General features: G+C 39.8%; 1 pseudogene; it reads left to right on the plus strand.

Moving 5' to 3' along the window:
• The first annotated feature begins 536 nt into the window (after positions 1 to 536).
• Positions 537 to 1757, plus strand: LOC110203659 (5-azacytidine-induced protein 2 pseudogene; annotated as a pseudogene).
• The last annotated feature ends 7847 nt before the right edge of the window (positions 1758 to 9604 follow it).

The raw sequence follows: 9604 nt of genomic DNA on the forward strand, positions 1-9604 counted from the left end.
AGTCAGGACAGCTAGAAGGATGGGCCCCATCAGAGCTGAGGCCTCTGGCTTCCTCCCATTCACTTTAAGAGCCTTGATCAATAGATGGCTCATATATCTATAGTGCTTTACTGTAAAGAGATCAGGGCAGCTGGATGGCTCAGTGGATAGAGTGCTGAGCCCTGAGTCAGCAAGACCTGAGTTCAAATCCGGCCTCAGATACTTACTAGCTATGTGACTTGGGCAATTCATTTAATCCTGTTTGCCTCAGTTTCCTTGTCTGTAAAATGAGCTGGAGAAGGAAATGGCAAACCACTCCAGTATCTCTGCCAAGAAAACCCCAAATGTGCTCCACATCCTCCATCTCAGAACCTTCAGGCAGGGGCCCAGCCAACAGAGGCGAGGGAAGGGGCCCAGGGAACAATGGTAGCCCATGGCCTGGCTCAAGTTGGCATGACCTGGTAGAGACCAGAAGCCTGCTGTGACCCCGCTGACCCGGGGTGTTCTCAGTTTTTTCCACAAGTCAGGGAAACTGAAAGTGCTGACCATTGGCTCTCATGGATGCACTGGTGGAAGATAAGATCTGTATTCTGAACCATGAAAAGACTCAGAGGAGAGATACCATCATTCCTATTTTAATCTATACAGGAGATGAGTGTATAGCTTCCCTTGCCCTTGTCACAGCATATGAGGACATCAAAAAGAGACTTAAGGATTCAAAGAAAGAGAATTCCCTCTTTAAAAAAAATACAATTTCTACAAGAAAAGCTTCTTGAAAACCGATTAGATGAAGAAACAAGCTCAGTAGGACCAGCACAAGTAAACAAGGCCTACCATGCTTACTGGGAAGTCTGCCTAGATAGAGATACTTTGAAAAACAAATTGGATAAAATGAACAAAGACAACTCTGAATCTTTGAAAGTATTAAATGAGTAGCTACAGACTAAAGCAATCAAACTCCTCCAGCTCTGGACTGAGGTCGAGATTCAGCAAGTGATGAGGGATCTAAATCGACCTTCATCTAACTGGGAGGTAGAAAAATTGAGCAATGACCTGAAAATCCATGGTTTGGAACAGGAGCTGGAACTGATAAGAAAGGAATGTGCTAGTCTAAGAACAGAATTGCAAAAATCTAAACACAAGACAATCTCAATGATATCTCAACAGCCTTCCAAAGGCCAAGCATTCCAAGTGATAACATGCAACATGCCTACTGGGAACTTAAGAGACAAATGTCTAATTTACAACTTGTGGCTCGAGCACAAGTCGAGCTATTAAGAAAATTTTAAACTCCATCTACAATCAGGAAAGTCTTAAGGGAAGTATTCCCATCCACTGAACGTGCTGCTAGGAGTGGAAGCAGAGCTTGTGTGCCAATCCAGCATGTTGAAGATTTAATGAAGGACTGAACAAAATTACATTTGATGTCTTTAACTGCAATCTACAAAAGACCCGCTCCACTTTCAACGAATGGCAAAGCCCTGGGTAGTGCCATGGGTTCTCTTCTGTCTGGAGATACAAAGATTTTATTGGAGAGAACAAGTCTCCAGTTATGGGCAGATAACAAGGGAATATCCCTGGTTACAAACATTCCTACCTGGTACAAATGTTCAAGAACTGAATTCCTATGGCAGAAATTCTTTAGAAGAAAATTCATGGGTATTCCTGAGCCCCCCAAGGTCTAGTGTGACAGCATTTGGGGAAAGTAAAAGTAAAACATCTCCCCCAACCTGCATTGCCTGGATCAGCATAATCCAAACTGCCTTTACAAGAACTAATTCAGAAGAGGTTTGTGGTTACCTTGAGAAGAACTATCTGGCATTGGGAAGATTTGTGAGAAATACATGTAAGGAACTAATTCCATTGTGGCATAGTATTCTGTGATTGTCCATGATTTCAAGTACACTTGGATTTGCACATATTGTCCTCCAGCCATGTAGTTAGGTTTGTTTCTTTCAGTATAGACTAAAACAACTGTGCTAACCAACTCTATTTTAGCTAAGTATAGACCAATGCACTATGAAATAAATTACAGGAATTCTCTTAGTATTTTGAACAGACAACTCCACCTTTGATAACAATTGCTGTAGATTTGGGCATCTCAGGTAAAGAAAAATGATAGGAATTCATTTTTGAGCTTGGTTCAGAAATATAGACACAGGTTTTCTAAGGTGTCTAAATCGTAAATATATTCACTCTGAAGAATAATAGAAAGGTTGATGGAGTTTTGGTTCAAATCATGTCAATTACAAAAAAACAAAACAAAACAAAACAAAACAGGGGCAGCTAGGTGGCACAGTGGATAGAGCACCGGCCTGAAGTCAGGAGGACCTGAGTTCAAATCCAGCCTCAGACCAAACACTTGACACCTACTAGCTGTGTGACCTTGGGCAAGTCACTTAACCCCAATTGCCTCACTAAAACAAAACAAACAAAAAACCCAAAAACAAATCCTACCTAGGGGAATAAGCAACTAGTAAAACATATTTCAATTCCTATTGGTCTTTTTATGAACAGATATAGATTGTGAAAATATTGGGATGGAGTAATTGTTCTATGGATGGTCCATTTCTGTATACCATTTTACTTCAAATTTTCAGAATTAAAATTGCTTTCTAGGTCCAATGGTGCTTGTTACTGAAGTATTAGAATGGTCACCACTACTTTTGTGTGATTTTAATTCTATTTACAACCTAGACCACTCAGTCATCAGAATTGGCTACATTCAATAGCTCCTTGGAGTATTCAATTTAAAAGTAAGAATTTTTTTAAGTATAAAAAGTGACAAAATAATTGGAAAACTTTTTTTTTTGTGGGAAAACTGCACTTTACTAATTGGGAGATACATGGAGTCAGGTAGAAAATATTTTTTCAATTTTGGACAAATCAGTAAGTTAAGAGGTATATGTGAATATTCAGATGTGTAACTGGCAAAAGGAATAAATTGTCCCCAAGTGACCACACTAGATGTCTTTTCTTTAGTAAAGCAGTTTAATTTTAACATGGCAGTACATTAACCTCATGGAGACAATTTCAAATTTAGTGAAGGATCATTAATTGATAAGGAATTTTTGTAGGATTACCAGAGTTTTGCAAGTGCAAACTGAACTGAACAGTTTATAAGTATGGAAGAAACAGCTGGCCTTTCAGGGAGCTTTATGGTAACAACTGTGTATCTGTTACTTGTAACTAATGCCATCCAGACATTTCCTGGTGTAGAGACCTTTTTTCCTTGGGATCTTGTGTGTTTCATGTAGCATGCCCTTTTTTTTTCCTTTTCAGTATTAGGCAGTTTGGTGTTATTTAAACTCAAAATAATTCCTCGAACCTCCTGCTGTATTATAGAACAGCATACATAAACAAGACCAGATAGTGTTTGTATCTTTTTGTTATCCTACTCACTTATACTGGCTTGTCTGTAATTAATGGAAATGGTGTAAGATGCTGAAATTTATTCTGACCAGTTTACACAACTGAATCAATGGAGTACAATCTCTTGCAAAGTAATAGAAAAACCCAATATGCATAAAACAAATACAAGTCACTAGACTTTAGCTAATCGAACCAACTACTAAGTGGCAGAAACGATTTCTCATATGGCTGCAAAGACTATATATTATATTTGATCTTTAATATAGCTTTATTGGTGCTGGTTTTCCTTAACCAAATTGAGTCTTTTTTTTTAAGTGGTAAATTGGGCAAGACACCAGTGCCTGGATAACCTTCTGAATTATACAAAGATGAAATCATATTGTTGGATTAAAATAAATTATTTTTATTTAAAAAAAACCCAATGGGGTCACAAAGAGTCTGACATGAATGAAAAATGACTGAACAACAGAAGTATACAGAGAGAAATCCTACAGAAGGAAAAAGAAAAATTCAGTGAAATGAATCAATATAGAGAAAATGTCTGAAAATAAATTCATGCTGCCATCCCTGTGGACCTTTCACCTCTGAAAAGGAATGGTAAGACTTGTCTTCTTTCTCTTTTTAAGGGCCTGGCTTATTGAAGTATTACTCATAAAGAGTTGGTCTCCATCAATAGGATTCTCTGCAGGCAGGGACTGTTTCTTTTTATCTTCAGACTCCTAGGATCCAGAGCAGAGTGTAGCACTAAGTAGGCTTTAAATAAATATTTTTTGACCAGTTCAGTGTCATTGAAGATTATGTCACAGTCTTTTGGTGACATCTGGTGGTCAGAAAAAAAAAGATAGTGAAGATTATTATAGCGTGGTCTCTTCTGACATCTAGCAATCAAAATCCTACTGACTTGGAAAATAGATCCATGAGAGATAATTTCAAAATTTCAAAGCCATGATCCAAAGAACAGGTTAGACATAATCTTTCAAGGCATTATCAAGGAAAAGTGCCCTGATATTCTAGAGCCAGAAGGTAAAATAGAAGTTGAAAGAATTCACAAAACGCCTCCTGAAAGAGATCCCAAAATGAAAACTTTCAGTAATATTATACCCAAATTCCAGAGCTCCCAGATCAAGGACAAAATATTGGAAGCAGCCAGAAAGAAACAATTCAAGTATCAGGGAGCCACAGTCAGGATAACATAAGATTTAGCAGCTTTTACATTAAATGGTCAGAGGGTTTGGAATACGATAAAAAGTGTTTACATTTCTACATGGGGAGATGATACTTGTAACTCATAAGAATTTTCTCATTATTAAGGCAGATAGAAGGAGTATATATATAGACAGAGGGCACAGATGTAAGTTGAATGTGAAGGGATGATAACTAAAAATGATATTAAGGGGTAAGAGAGGAATATACTGGGAGGAAGGGAAAAGTAGAGGTAGAATGGGGTAAATTATCTCACATAAAAGGAGCAAGAAAAAAGTTTTAGGTGGAAGGGAAGAGGAGGGAGTGAATGAACCTTACTGTCATCAGAATTGGCTCAAAGAGGGAATAATACACACTCCATTGGGTATAGAAATCTATCTTACACTACAGGAAATTAGGAGAGGAAGTGGATAAGAAAGGGGGGGTGATAAAAGGAAGGAAAGATTGGGAAAAGGGGTAGTAAGAAGGAAAACACTTCTGTGGAAAGACAGGGTGAAAAGAGAACAGAATAAATGGGGAAAATAGGATGGAGGGAAATACAGTTAGCAATAGTAACTGAACTCAATTTTGAAGCAAGTTTCTCTTATAAAGGTCTAATTTCTCAAACATATGGAGAACTGAGCCAAATTTATAAAAATAAGAGCCATTCCCTAATTGATAAATGATCAAAAGTTATGAACAGTTTTCAGATAAAGTAATCAAAGCTATCTAGAGCCACATGAAAAACTGATGTAACTCAGCATTGATTGGAGAAATGCAAATTTCTCCAAAGTACTACCTCATACCTATTAGATTGGCCAATGAGATAGGAAAGGAAAATGACAGATGCTGGAGGGGATGTGGGAAAAATGAAAACATTAACGCATTGTTGGTGGAGTTGTGAACTGATTCAACCATTCTGTAGAACAATTTGGAACTATGCTCAAAGGGCAACAAAACCATGCATACCCTTTGACCTAGCAATACCACTGCTCAATCTACAGCCCAAAAGAGATATTTTAAAAAAGGAAAAGAACCTATATGTACAAAAATATCCATAGAAGCTCTTTTCTGGTGGCAAAGAACTGGAAATTGATGAGATGCCCATCAATTGGGAAATGACTGAATAAATTGTGGTATATAATTGCGATGGAATACTGTTGTGCTATAAAGAATGATGAGCAGGATGATCTCAGAAAAACTTGTAAAGACTTACATAAGTTGATGCAAAGTGAAATGTACTGTGTATAAAGCAACAGCAATATTGTAAGATGATCAGCTGTGAATGACTTAGCTATTGTCAGCAATACAATGATCCAAGAAAACTGAAGGACTTACGATGAAAAATGTTATCCATTCCTGAGAAAGAACTGATGGTGTCTGAATACAGATTGAAGCTTACTTTTTTTTATTTTCTATATTTTTCTTAAGGTTTTTTCCCTTCTTGCTCTATGTTATCTTTCACAACATGGCTATTATGGAAATGATTTGCATGACTATACATATATAACATATCAAATTGCTTGCTCTCTCAATGAGGGGGTGGGTGGGTAAAAGGAAGAGTTGGAATTTGGAACTCAAAGTTTTAAAAATGAATGTTAAAAATAGTTTTTACATGTAACTGGGGAAAAACTAAATAAATATTATTATTATTTTTTAAATCGGTCTACCCAACCCAGTTAAATGGGTTACAAATCCTAGGTGAGATCTGTCCTTTGTCACTTTTCAGTGATCTCAAAAAGACACATTCTTTCTGCATCCCAGTCCCTGAGATAGGTTGGAATTCCTAAAACGGATGGGTTTTGCCTCATTGACAGACTTCAGAACTGATCCCTGAATTGACCAATTAATTACATGTAATTCACCTTGTGACACAAAGGTGATGGACTCAAGATGTGGAATAAGACACAACATTTTCAGACATAGCCAATGTGGGAAGTTGAGGATACCCACTTGCTTAAACAATTGTTTTGCTTTTTCTCATAGGGTTGGGGGGTCAGAGGCTCAGGGAAGATAGGGATGGGGGAAGGGGAAAATAAGAATGAGAAGATGGTGACTGAGACATCTTGTTAAAAAATAATGAAAGAAACAAAAGCAAGTTTGGCACAGCTGTAAAAGCTACAGGCTGAACTTCTTATAGAGTTAAACACACGTTAGAGATCTGCAATCTCATGCTGCCCCCTCCTCTTTAAATCTGTTTGACTATGTACATGGAAATGTGCCTTTGATTGAGTGTCCTTGGAGTCCAGATTATAGTGTCCAAATATAATTAAATGAAAAATCAGGAAACAAAAGAACTGAGTGGGGAGGGTGGCTCCTCTCCCCAATCTGACTATTCCCCCCTAGAATGAGAAGGACCAAAAGAACCCCTACTTCCCACATTCTGGACTCAGCTCCAGACACCAGCAAATGAGGAAAGGGATGGGGAACCCAAGGTCTCTTGGTTGGCTCCCACCCCACCCATACTGAAGCTTGGTCAGGAAGGCTGACCTAGGGATTGGGCGAAGGGAGCAGGAAGAGTCTGAGCTTCTCCAGAATAAGATGGTGTATGGGCAGTGAGGCAGTGTTTGAACCTCCAGCAGTAGCCCTACTCTGCCACCCTCAATTGAACTGGCTCCTCCTCAGCTGAGCAAGGCATTTCACAAACCCTGCTGCAGAACTCATGACCAGAGGTGGGCGAGGCCATGCACCAATCTGCCCCCAGGATGCTGTTGTTGGTGGTGTTTGTCTTTCATTCTTGAAGAAGATCATGACATCAGAGAGGTTATGCCAAGATATGCAAGGAAATTGGATTTAAGTGAGGCAGGGCTGTGCAAAGTTACCAACCTTGCTTTCTCCTCAGAGTCATCTGGGTTTAGTGGTCAGATATTGATCAAGATCACTAGAGATATCCCAGGATGCAATGGGGGACCTTGGCCTTTTCTAGCTAAGGTCTTTAACAGGTCTCAGAAGGCAGAGAATTGTCTCTTTACCTAGTCAAAAAATTCCTATCCAGGAGGGGAAGATCCTCTGGATTTCTGGCCAAAACAGAAACAATTGCTGTTTATTGATTCTAAGCCAATCTGGGCCCAAACAACGACCAAGTAGGGCTTGGCCCAGGACTATTGTTGGCCACTCAATGAGAGCCAAAGTGATTTGGGGTTAAGGCTCAACTTTAAGAAAGAGAAAAGAAAGTTTCAGAGATTATGATTTGCATTCCTTTTTGGGAGAGCACCAACAAGTAATGGTGTGGTACTGATGAGGTCCAGAGGTTTAAGGGTGCTGGAACCCCAAGATCAAGATGAGGGTCCTATCTGAATGAATTCAACCCAAATCTTCTTTTAGCCAGAGAAAAAGTTTATTAGAGATAAACCATACAGGCTAGACTCTTAATGAATCTGAACATTTGTAATGCCCATAGGGAGGAGCGGGCATGAGAAAATCTGTTTTGAATGGGGGCTGGGGTGAGTCTTATATACACTAAAGTAACTTTGGGTGGCCAGAGGAGGGGGCTGGGAAAAGAGTCTAGGTAAGAATTCAGATTGGAAGGTCTGAGAGATTGAATAGACAATGGGAATAGATAATGAAGGGAACTGGAAGGAAGAAGTTTGAAAGGCATCTGCATGAAATCAAAAGGTGGGGCTAGGGCTTTCAAAGGGAGATAAGGGGAATTGATAAGGAACTGTTTGAGACCAGAGAAAAGTTTAAGGGCTTTCTGGGGCCCATAGACAAAAGGGAGCCAAATTCTTTTTGGAGCAAAGGGCAAAGGTCTCAGCTTGGGCCCATACCCCATCAGTACTAGGTCCTTGAAGAGAGATGGTCTACCTTAGGAGTGAGGATGGAGGGGCCTGGGAGGCCACAAAACTAGCTTCACAGTAGGTTAAGGTACCCCTTGTCCTTCTAAACATCTTCATTAGTAAAAGACAAAAAAGAAAGAAAAAGAATAAACATGACATGTGGCCACAAAGTGATACTGGAAAAGAAGAAACTTTAAAAAATGAGAAATTCTGATAATCAGCATAGAGTCAAAACTGAAATGATGATGATGAGGTTATGGGACCTGTACCCCAAAAAGGAAAAGACCATGTTTTTGAGTGCAAACCAGCCCCAGAACTTTCCCACACATTTCAGCAACCCAGTCCCTGGTGTTCTGCCTGAGGCATCTGGCCCAGCCCAGTCCAACCAGATACTTAATAATCCTTTTAACTGCCCTTTCACTGTGGCTCTCTGACCACATAACTTCTTTCATTGTCTGTACCTGGATAACCCAGGGTAAATTGGGTGTAGCCACAAGGTAAGGCCAGTTGATGGGATTATAGCCTCAGGCAAATGCCAGAGATTTGGCCATGTAGGAAAGTCCAGGGTTTTTCCTTTCTGGGGCCCAGATCCCAACCCCGTCACACAGATTACCTCAGCCTGAAAAGAGAAGTTGATTTGGTGGCTCTGGTGGTCTCTGACTATTAAAGAGATGCTGGTGGCAATCCTCAGAGACTGGTATGTGGTGGATGACTTGGCTCTGCATTCTTCTCAGATCCTACTCAGATAATAGACTAGGAACAGTTTGCTTTCACCTGGCTCCGCATGAAATACTCTTTTATGGTCCTATGACATGGACATCTTAATAGTCCTGCAAAGTTGCCACCAATGGTGGCATGAACACTAGCTAAATATAAGCTTCCTCCAAATGTGAGGGCCACCCATTATTTATGACCTCTTGCTAGCAGGCTCTAATGAAAAAGTTGTGACCCTGGCCCTTGACACGTGAATTGACTAATTAAACAACCATGGTTAGGTAACTAATCCAGACAAAACTTTGGCAGTCCTACTGTTGAGGTTTAGAGTTGGGAGAGCTGGGTGCAGCTAGGTGGCTCAGTGGATAGAGTACCAGCCCTGAAGTTAAGAGGACCTAAGTTCAAATCCAGCCTCAGACCAAACACTTGACGCTCACTGTGTGAGCCTGGGCAAGTCACTTAACCCCACTTGCCTAAAAAAATAAAAATTAAACATTAAAAAATAGAGTTGGGAGAGCTGGTTCAGGTATGAGAGAATTCACTTAGACCTCTGTAACCACTGGGAGTTTTATTGACAAAAA

Source organism: Phascolarctos cinereus, unplaced genomic scaffold, assembly GCF_003287225.1.
Source record: "Phascolarctos cinereus isolate Bilbo 61053 unplaced genomic scaffold, phaCin_HiC Scaffold_8;HRSCAF=390, whole genome shotgun sequence".
In the NCBI taxonomy this organism is placed as follows: Eukaryota; Metazoa; Chordata; class Mammalia; order Diprotodontia; family Phascolarctidae; genus Phascolarctos; species Phascolarctos cinereus.